Source organism: Octopus bimaculoides, chromosome 2, assembly GCF_001194135.2.
Source record: "Octopus bimaculoides isolate UCB-OBI-ISO-001 chromosome 2, ASM119413v2, whole genome shotgun sequence".
NCBI classification, from domain to species: Eukaryota; Metazoa; Mollusca; class Cephalopoda; order Octopoda; family Octopodidae; genus Octopus; species Octopus bimaculoides.
Genome location: NC_068982.1, coordinates 177471809 through 177479431, shown reverse-complemented (window position 1 = coordinate 177479431; position 7623 = coordinate 177471809). Strand labels below are relative to the sequence as shown.

General features: G+C 34.8%; 2 long non-coding RNA genes across 3 annotated transcripts in view; one reads left to right on the top strand and one right to left on the bottom strand.

The window, feature by feature from the left end:
• The window catches only part of LOC128247054 (uncharacterized), a 148565-nt gene extending 142971 nt beyond the window's left edge, over positions 1–5594 (top strand). Inside the window, exon 3 of the long non-coding RNA XR_008263495.1 lies at positions 5406–5594. This is a non-coding gene — a long non-coding RNA (uncharacterized LOC128247054). The remainder of the gene's footprint in view (positions 1–5405) is intronic.
• The window catches only part of LOC128247053 (uncharacterized), a 490960-nt gene that overhangs the window by 121802 nt on the left and 361535 nt on the right, over positions 1–7623 (bottom strand). The gene's annotated exons all lie outside the window — the stretch shown is intronic.

Sequence of the window (7623 nt, the reverse complement as noted above, 5' to 3'; positions counted from 1 at the left end):
TGTATATGTATATATATATATATATATATATAATTTAGATAACTTGTGTATGTCTATATATGTGTATATGCGGATGTGTGTGTGTGTGTGTGTGTGTGTGTGTGTGTGTGTGTGTGTGGATGGATGTAACTCTCTCTCATTTTTTTACTACTTGATTTGCTCTTTATTGTTTTCCCCGGCAGTCTATCCTACCCTCGATTAGTAACTGTATATAAACGTTTCATCCATATGTAAATTTTGTATTATTTGATTCGTTGTCTGAAGTATTTTTAATAGGAAATATATGCTTGTGCAACATGTAAGACTTTGTGATTCCTGCTAGCATATGAAACATGTTAATGGCGAATAAATAATACTCCACAAATCTTTTCAACTTGCTGTTTTGCGACATATAAAGTACCGACACACACACACACACACACACACATATATATATATATATATATTATATGTATTTATTTTCTCTTAGTTAACAATTAACTCCGACAAAATAAATTGGTTAATAGATACCAGGGTAGCAAAGATCACAAAATGACTGTGGTGTAACTCCTGTTTATGAGGTAGAAACTCCCTGTTATTTTGGGTATTTGAGTAAATATAAAATTTAATAAAATTTAATATATTGACCCAATTTGCTGACTTTTCCGATGGCACGCAAATGTTGATAAGTGGTTGAATGACCAAATCCAAGAGCTTCTCTGCTAGTTCCACAACATTTACAATGGGATTTTTTTACACCAGGGTTTGCAGGACGTCCTCGTCGAGCTCAACAGGTCTTCCAGGACGAGGCTCGCCTTCTAAGCTGTAGTTTTCGACTCGGAATTTCTGGAACCACCGTAGACACTGGCTTACGCTTATTGTCCGATCGCCATAAACTGCATCAATATTTCCCGCACTTTCCGTTGCATTGTTGCCTTTTTTGAATTCATAAAGCAAAATATGCTCCTTTGTTACTTCCGTTATAGCTTTGAAAAAATAACTGTTAGAATTGAACAACACTCTTCAAAACTTCCTCTAAGAATAAGTACAAGGTAAAATTTCCACCAGCTTTTATAGCAAGTTGATACAGGCAGTTTAATCCTTTCCCCTCCAACTTTTAGTTCATGCAATTGAAAAAGACCGCATTGTTTATAGGATGACCCAATATTTAAATTGTGAAAGCATCAAGGTCGGGTCGGTGACAGCGCTACTGTGTACAAACAATCTATAATGAAAAATACATCCTTGCTAAACTACACACGGATTTGTTCTCCAGTTATGCTTGCATTCACAAATGGCTGACTGAATACACAACGGGCCAGCAAGGTCGCTCATGGCTACACTCACAGTACCTATTGCACCGCCATCTGTAGACTCCAGATCCCAAGGAATTGTTAATTCTGAGTTAGATGAAGGATAAACAATATCAACAGATGGATTGTGGTTCACTACAGCTGTTTCAGAAGTATTTTTTTTTATTGATGAACATAAGTGTTACAACTTGCAAAATATTGTTGTTGCCACTCCGTCGTTTCTGACGTCGAGGGTTCCAGTTGAACAACTTGCAAAATATTGTTGTTGCCACTCCGTCATTTCTGACGTCGAGGGTTCCAGTTGATCCGATCAACGGAACAGCCTGCTCGTGAAATTAACGTGTAAGTGGCTGAGCACTCCACAGACACATGTACCCTTAACGTAGTTCTCGGGGATGTTCAGCGTGACACAGTGTGACAAGGCTGACCCTTTGAATTACAGGCACAACAGAAACAGGAAGTAAGAGTGACTGAAAGTCGTGGTGGAAGAGTACGGCAGGGTTCGCCACTATCCCCTGCCGGAGCCTCGTGGTGCTTTAGGTGTTTTCGCTCAATAAACACTCACAACGCCCGCTCTGGGAATCGAAACCGCGATCCTATCACCGTGAGTCCGCTACCCTAACCACTGGGCCATTGTGCCTCCACTATGCAAAATAAAACCGTTAAGAATTAACAATTAGAACTTCTCAAGGACAAGTACTTATTGCCAGATTACTCGGCTGATCCAAATTCGATCAGAGAATTCGCGTCCCCTATTTCTTTTGAATTTCTAAAGTACCGTGACCTAACTACATAAGTAATATATACTTTTTGTGAGTTGAATAGAAAGTTGAATCTTATTATCCTCATTCATAATAACCGGAATAAATAATAAAAAAAAGAACGAAAGGTATTAACTAATACAATATTTTTCAATAATAACATATCGCAGGCTGGTTTGTGCTTTCACAGAGGATTTTCTCTGGGGAGCGCACATCCTCAAATTAGCAAAGTCTTCATCAAAAACATCGGCGTCTTACTTCAGGACCAGAAAGAAGGAAAATGTTAAATCAAAGACATATCGATTGTTTATGTCCACTCTCGATACCAGGGTTTTTTATATCAAACTCACCTCCACAGTGGATATATTTTATAAATCTTTCCTTTCATTTTGTGTTGTTGATGTTTTTCTATGCTGCTTTTTCGTTGCGACTATAATTTCTCTATTTCTAATTACGCTGCTGATTCTTTTACATTATGATTCAGCAGTTCTTTAAATAATTGAAAGTGGGCAACGACACTTTTGAAATCACTTAATATCGTGAACCCTTGCTGATATTTCTAAACCTTAATCTCTCTAAATTTCCTAATCTTTCTTTTCCTCTATTCTTATATTCCCTTAATGTTTTTATTTGTTTCGTTACTTTAATATTTAAGGTTTTATTGTCTATTTAACTCAGCTTTGATAGCTCTTTTCTCACTTTATCTCTGTAACTCCCTTTCCATGTTGTTTCGGGTTTGTAGGTGTTCATTTATTCTTTCAAATATGAAGCTATATTTTTGTTTGATGTTACAGCAGCAACTGAATAAATAAATCGGTTATCTATTTCAGTGCTGGCGTTAATTTCTATTTCTAAAATATCGCCCTGGGCTATGTGGAAATTGGAAAGTTTTTTTTTTAGGGAGATCTCGACTGTTCTATATTTGTTGCTTAAGCAGTTAGTATTTCTATATTATTGACTAAAATATCTTTTTGTACAGTTTGTATCAGCAGTAAATATTTCAGATTTATCCGCTCGTTTTTAGTCCTTTGCATTGTTGTTCGTGAGATATTTCTACCCTACTATACAAATTACAGTGTATTTCTACAAACTGATAATGTTTATAATCACCTTGGGCATGCGTACTCAAGGTCATTATAAATTATACTCAAGGGAATGTGTACTCAAGGTCGGTTTGTGCTTTCACAGAGGATTGTCTCTGGGGATCGCACATCCTCAAATTAGCAAAGCTTTCATCAAAACCATCGGCGTCTTACTTCAGGACCAGAAGCACCTCTGTAATAACTTCTGACTTGTTGCAACGATTAAGAGAAATTGCCAGCGGGGTACTGCTCCCACGGTGTTGCTGCTACACACGCTAACATTACAGTTCACATCCAAAGTAAGGCCACCAGATTGACTGGCATGAGGTCTCTCGCCAATACACTTTAAGGTCTGTCTCACAAATGTGTTTCTTCTTCTCTCTGATTTTCCTACCACTAATCTATACTCTTCGGTGCTGGTTGATTTCACAGTATGTTTTGCCCACTCCATTCTCAGGTCCCGCTCTAATTAATGAGTCAAGCCCTTTATCCTCTGAGAAAGGAGAGAGAGGAAACGACAAGTGTTTGGGAGAACGGTTGATGCGTATTATTGAGTAAGCTATTGGTAAGCCTTTGCTAATCAGTCGTATAACCTATCCAATATTGTCTAGAAATAACGATACTTTATGGTATATGATACTTTATGTATATGTACATATTACTACGGGATTGCATCAATTTTGAATCTCTGTAGTCTCTCTATTCACTTATAGACACACACACACACACACACACACACACACACACACACACACACACACACACACACACACACACACACACACACACACACACGCACACACACACAAGGAAAAGTGTAGATTTTAGGTTGTATAAAAATAATTTTCAAGATTTGCAACTGCCGAATACAAAAGAAAATTTTCCGACTTACTCGAAAAACTTCACTCACCAGCATACTATATCTATGAAACCATCGACATGTATTTTCTTCTTGTTATATCTACCATAGCAATAACTATATCTGCACCTATCGACAAGGAAGATGGATACGACTTATCGAAAAAATCTTGATTTCCTCGTCACTTTGATTGTGTGTTATCCTTTCCCAGTCTTCCGAAATAATTTGCCGAATCCTTTTCCTTCTTTTCCACACTCAGGCTTTACCTCCAGCACTCCTCTCTATACACGTTTTCCAGAAAAGCAATAGATTATAGGTGAAGCTATAAACCAATCACATCACCCAGACTCTGTCGCCCTTCTTCAAATAAAATAATAGAGAAATATTTATGCAATTATGATTTTAATGAAAATTAAACTTATTTTTAGTGATGAGATAGTTCTTTTTTAAATATTTAATCCTCATAACCTGTCGATCTCCGATCATAATCAAATGTCTAAGTTTTGGATATATGCATAGTGCTGGATTGGATTGAAACTATGAACATTTATTTCTAAACTAATGGTAGTAACACTGTCATTCAAGAGGTAACTAATACATGTATATTACTTTCCTAACATTAGCTCAGAAATAATGGTTTACAGACCGAATGTAGTCTAGAATTATATACAAACACTGGTTTAAGCAGGTGGTGACAATCGGAGATCAAACCAACAAAAAGTATTGTAGATATTGTAGATGTACATATTCTATATTGTAGATATTGTAGATGTACAAACATTCTCTATCTGAAGATGCTTAGCAACATTTTGTCAGTCATAATATTCTGAGTTAAAATTCCACCGAGGTTGACTTCGCCTTTCATCCTTTTCGGCGTTGATAAAAAAAGTACCAGACAAGCACTAGGGTCGATGTTATCGACTAGGCCTTTCCCCTGAAATTTCTGGCGCTTGTGCCCATATGAGAGAATATTATCTTGATAAATCATTGTTGTTGTTATTGTTGAACAAGCTTTAGTCCTGATCAAGCAAATGCTTTGCAACCCTGACCGTCTACATTTCTTTTCGGATATTACGAAAGCAAAACAACATTAAAAAATATATCCTTACTTTTTCAAATCAAAGAAGTAGTTTATAAATCTAGCCAGTCAAACGACGATGAGAGGGTTTTCTCTACCAGCTTACCTAATATTTATATTGTATACAACCCTAACAGTTAAATTCATTTTAGAACTTGAAATGGGAAATTGTAACATTCATGTTTTTTAAAACATATCATTAGTATTACAACTGAAGCGATTCGAAATGGTTATTTAAATGACATCACAATTAAAAATCATTCGTCGTCACCATATGTAACCAACCTATCATCATGAGAAGGTAATCGATAATTATTTCTTTTTTCGCGACAGAAGTAATTTATGGAATAAGCGCCAAACAAATCAACAACAAAAAGAGTCGCTTTGGACTGAATGGACCAGATGTTCGAATTTTAAATCTCACCTCACTGCGACAGATTATAGTTTTACTTTCGAAGTCAATGCAATTTCGCTAGACCTGTTCGCAATCAAGATATTTTACATCCAGTCTACACGTCCGAATACCCGGTATGTGAAAAGATGATTATATATTTCTATGTTGATATATATTTGCATGCAATTATAACATTTGTTTAATATTTGTTTATATGTAGTTCTTGAGGTATTACGGGGGGCCATGAGCCAATAGGTCAAATTTCTTTTCTCATGACTAAAAATATTATGCGCGTATGTGCATCTGTATATGTATGCATATATATATATATATATAAATATATACATGTATGTATGTGTATGCTGCATATATATATATATATATATATATATATATATATATATATATATAAGCATTTATATTCATATATGTGAATATATACGTATATGTAGATGTATATAGGTGTGTTTATGTGCATACATATATTTATAGATATATGTATATAAGTGACTGTGTGTGTAAATGATCTAATATATATATATATATATATATATATATATATATATGTGTTTGTGTGTGTGTGTGTGTGTGTGTGTGTGTGTGTAAACAATCTAATCCAACATATATATATATATATATATATATATATATATATATATATACACATACACATACATACATAGCAGGGATAATTGTTCCTTAACAGTTAATGACGTCTTAGGAGATCATCTCTATCTAAACTTGAATGTAGGTTACTTCAAACGAATGTTTAAGGTAAATTTAAGAATAGGGATAAATTAGACAAATCAAATTTAGTACTAAGCTCAGCTTATTATTTCTATGTTCTCCAAAGATGGAAAGCAAACCTGACCTCAGCAAGATTTGAACTAAGAGAGCTAACATACAGAACGATAATCGTTGTGCATTCTCTCTAACACATTAACAACTCTGCTACATTGACGCCTATAATATTTGTATACAACTACAGCTATATCTCGTTTTACACAGTACTTTACACTAGTTTGGACCGAATCACTTTAGAATAATTTTGGTAAGGACCCTACAGTTAACCTCCCGGTTATTCATCCTCATTTCGTTTTATATTCATAAATCTTGTATATTGCACACTAAAATCAACAGTTAATGTAGATATTTTTGATATGTTTTCTTAAATATTTTCGAGATTGAATAATAAACAGAATTTCAAATGTTAATAAAGTGGATTTCTCTCGAAATGAGATGTAACATATTAAATCAACTTCAAAATTGAAAAGCTTCAACAGAGACTGCAAAGCAGTTCAATATAAAAGAAACAGCAGTTAGAACAATTAAAACAATCCAATCTCAGAATCAGTATAATCATTCCATCTTCAGTAACATGACAAAAACCAAGCAAACGTTGTAAGTTTGACAGGTCTGTTACTTTGACTATAAAATGCATCATATACTGCCACAGTACCAATATACAAACCTATATATATATATATATATGTGTGTGTGTGTGTGTGTGTGTGTGTGTGTATGTGTGTGTGTGTGTGTGTGTGTGCGTGCGTGTGCGTGCGTGTGTATATGTTAGCCAAGCGAGCATCAGTTATTAGCTTCTGTCGATTGATAATCCTGAACCATTCTTAATAGATTCCACTTCTGAAAATCTAGTTGTTACTAGGGAGACTTCATTTTTTTCGATATAGGAGAAATAATTAATAGTTTAAAGAAAACAGAATACACATAAAATATTCATTTTTAAAAATAATTGTGCAGTCATGTTAACTTCTTTTTTGTTTACTTGACATTTTAGCCATTTATTAGTGTCCATCTTGCACTTTAAAGTGCGTTTATTTTGTTTATTACATTATAACTCACTTTAAAGTGGAAGATGGATACTAAACAAACGGAATATTCTAAACACACACACACAGGCACAGACGGGTGGGTGCTGAAAAGTTCCTGGCTTTGAGTAGAAAAAAAACCAGTTGGATCAATTAATCAAGATTTTATTTGACATATTACCCTTTCAGACTTACGCATTTATTGTAGCTGTCCTTCACTTTTTCTAAGCCGTCTTAAAGAACTCAGAAGGTTTGGTTGCAACCAGGTCTTTCGCAATAACCTTAAAGCGAAGAACTTTTCAGCACTCCTCGTGTGTGTATATATATA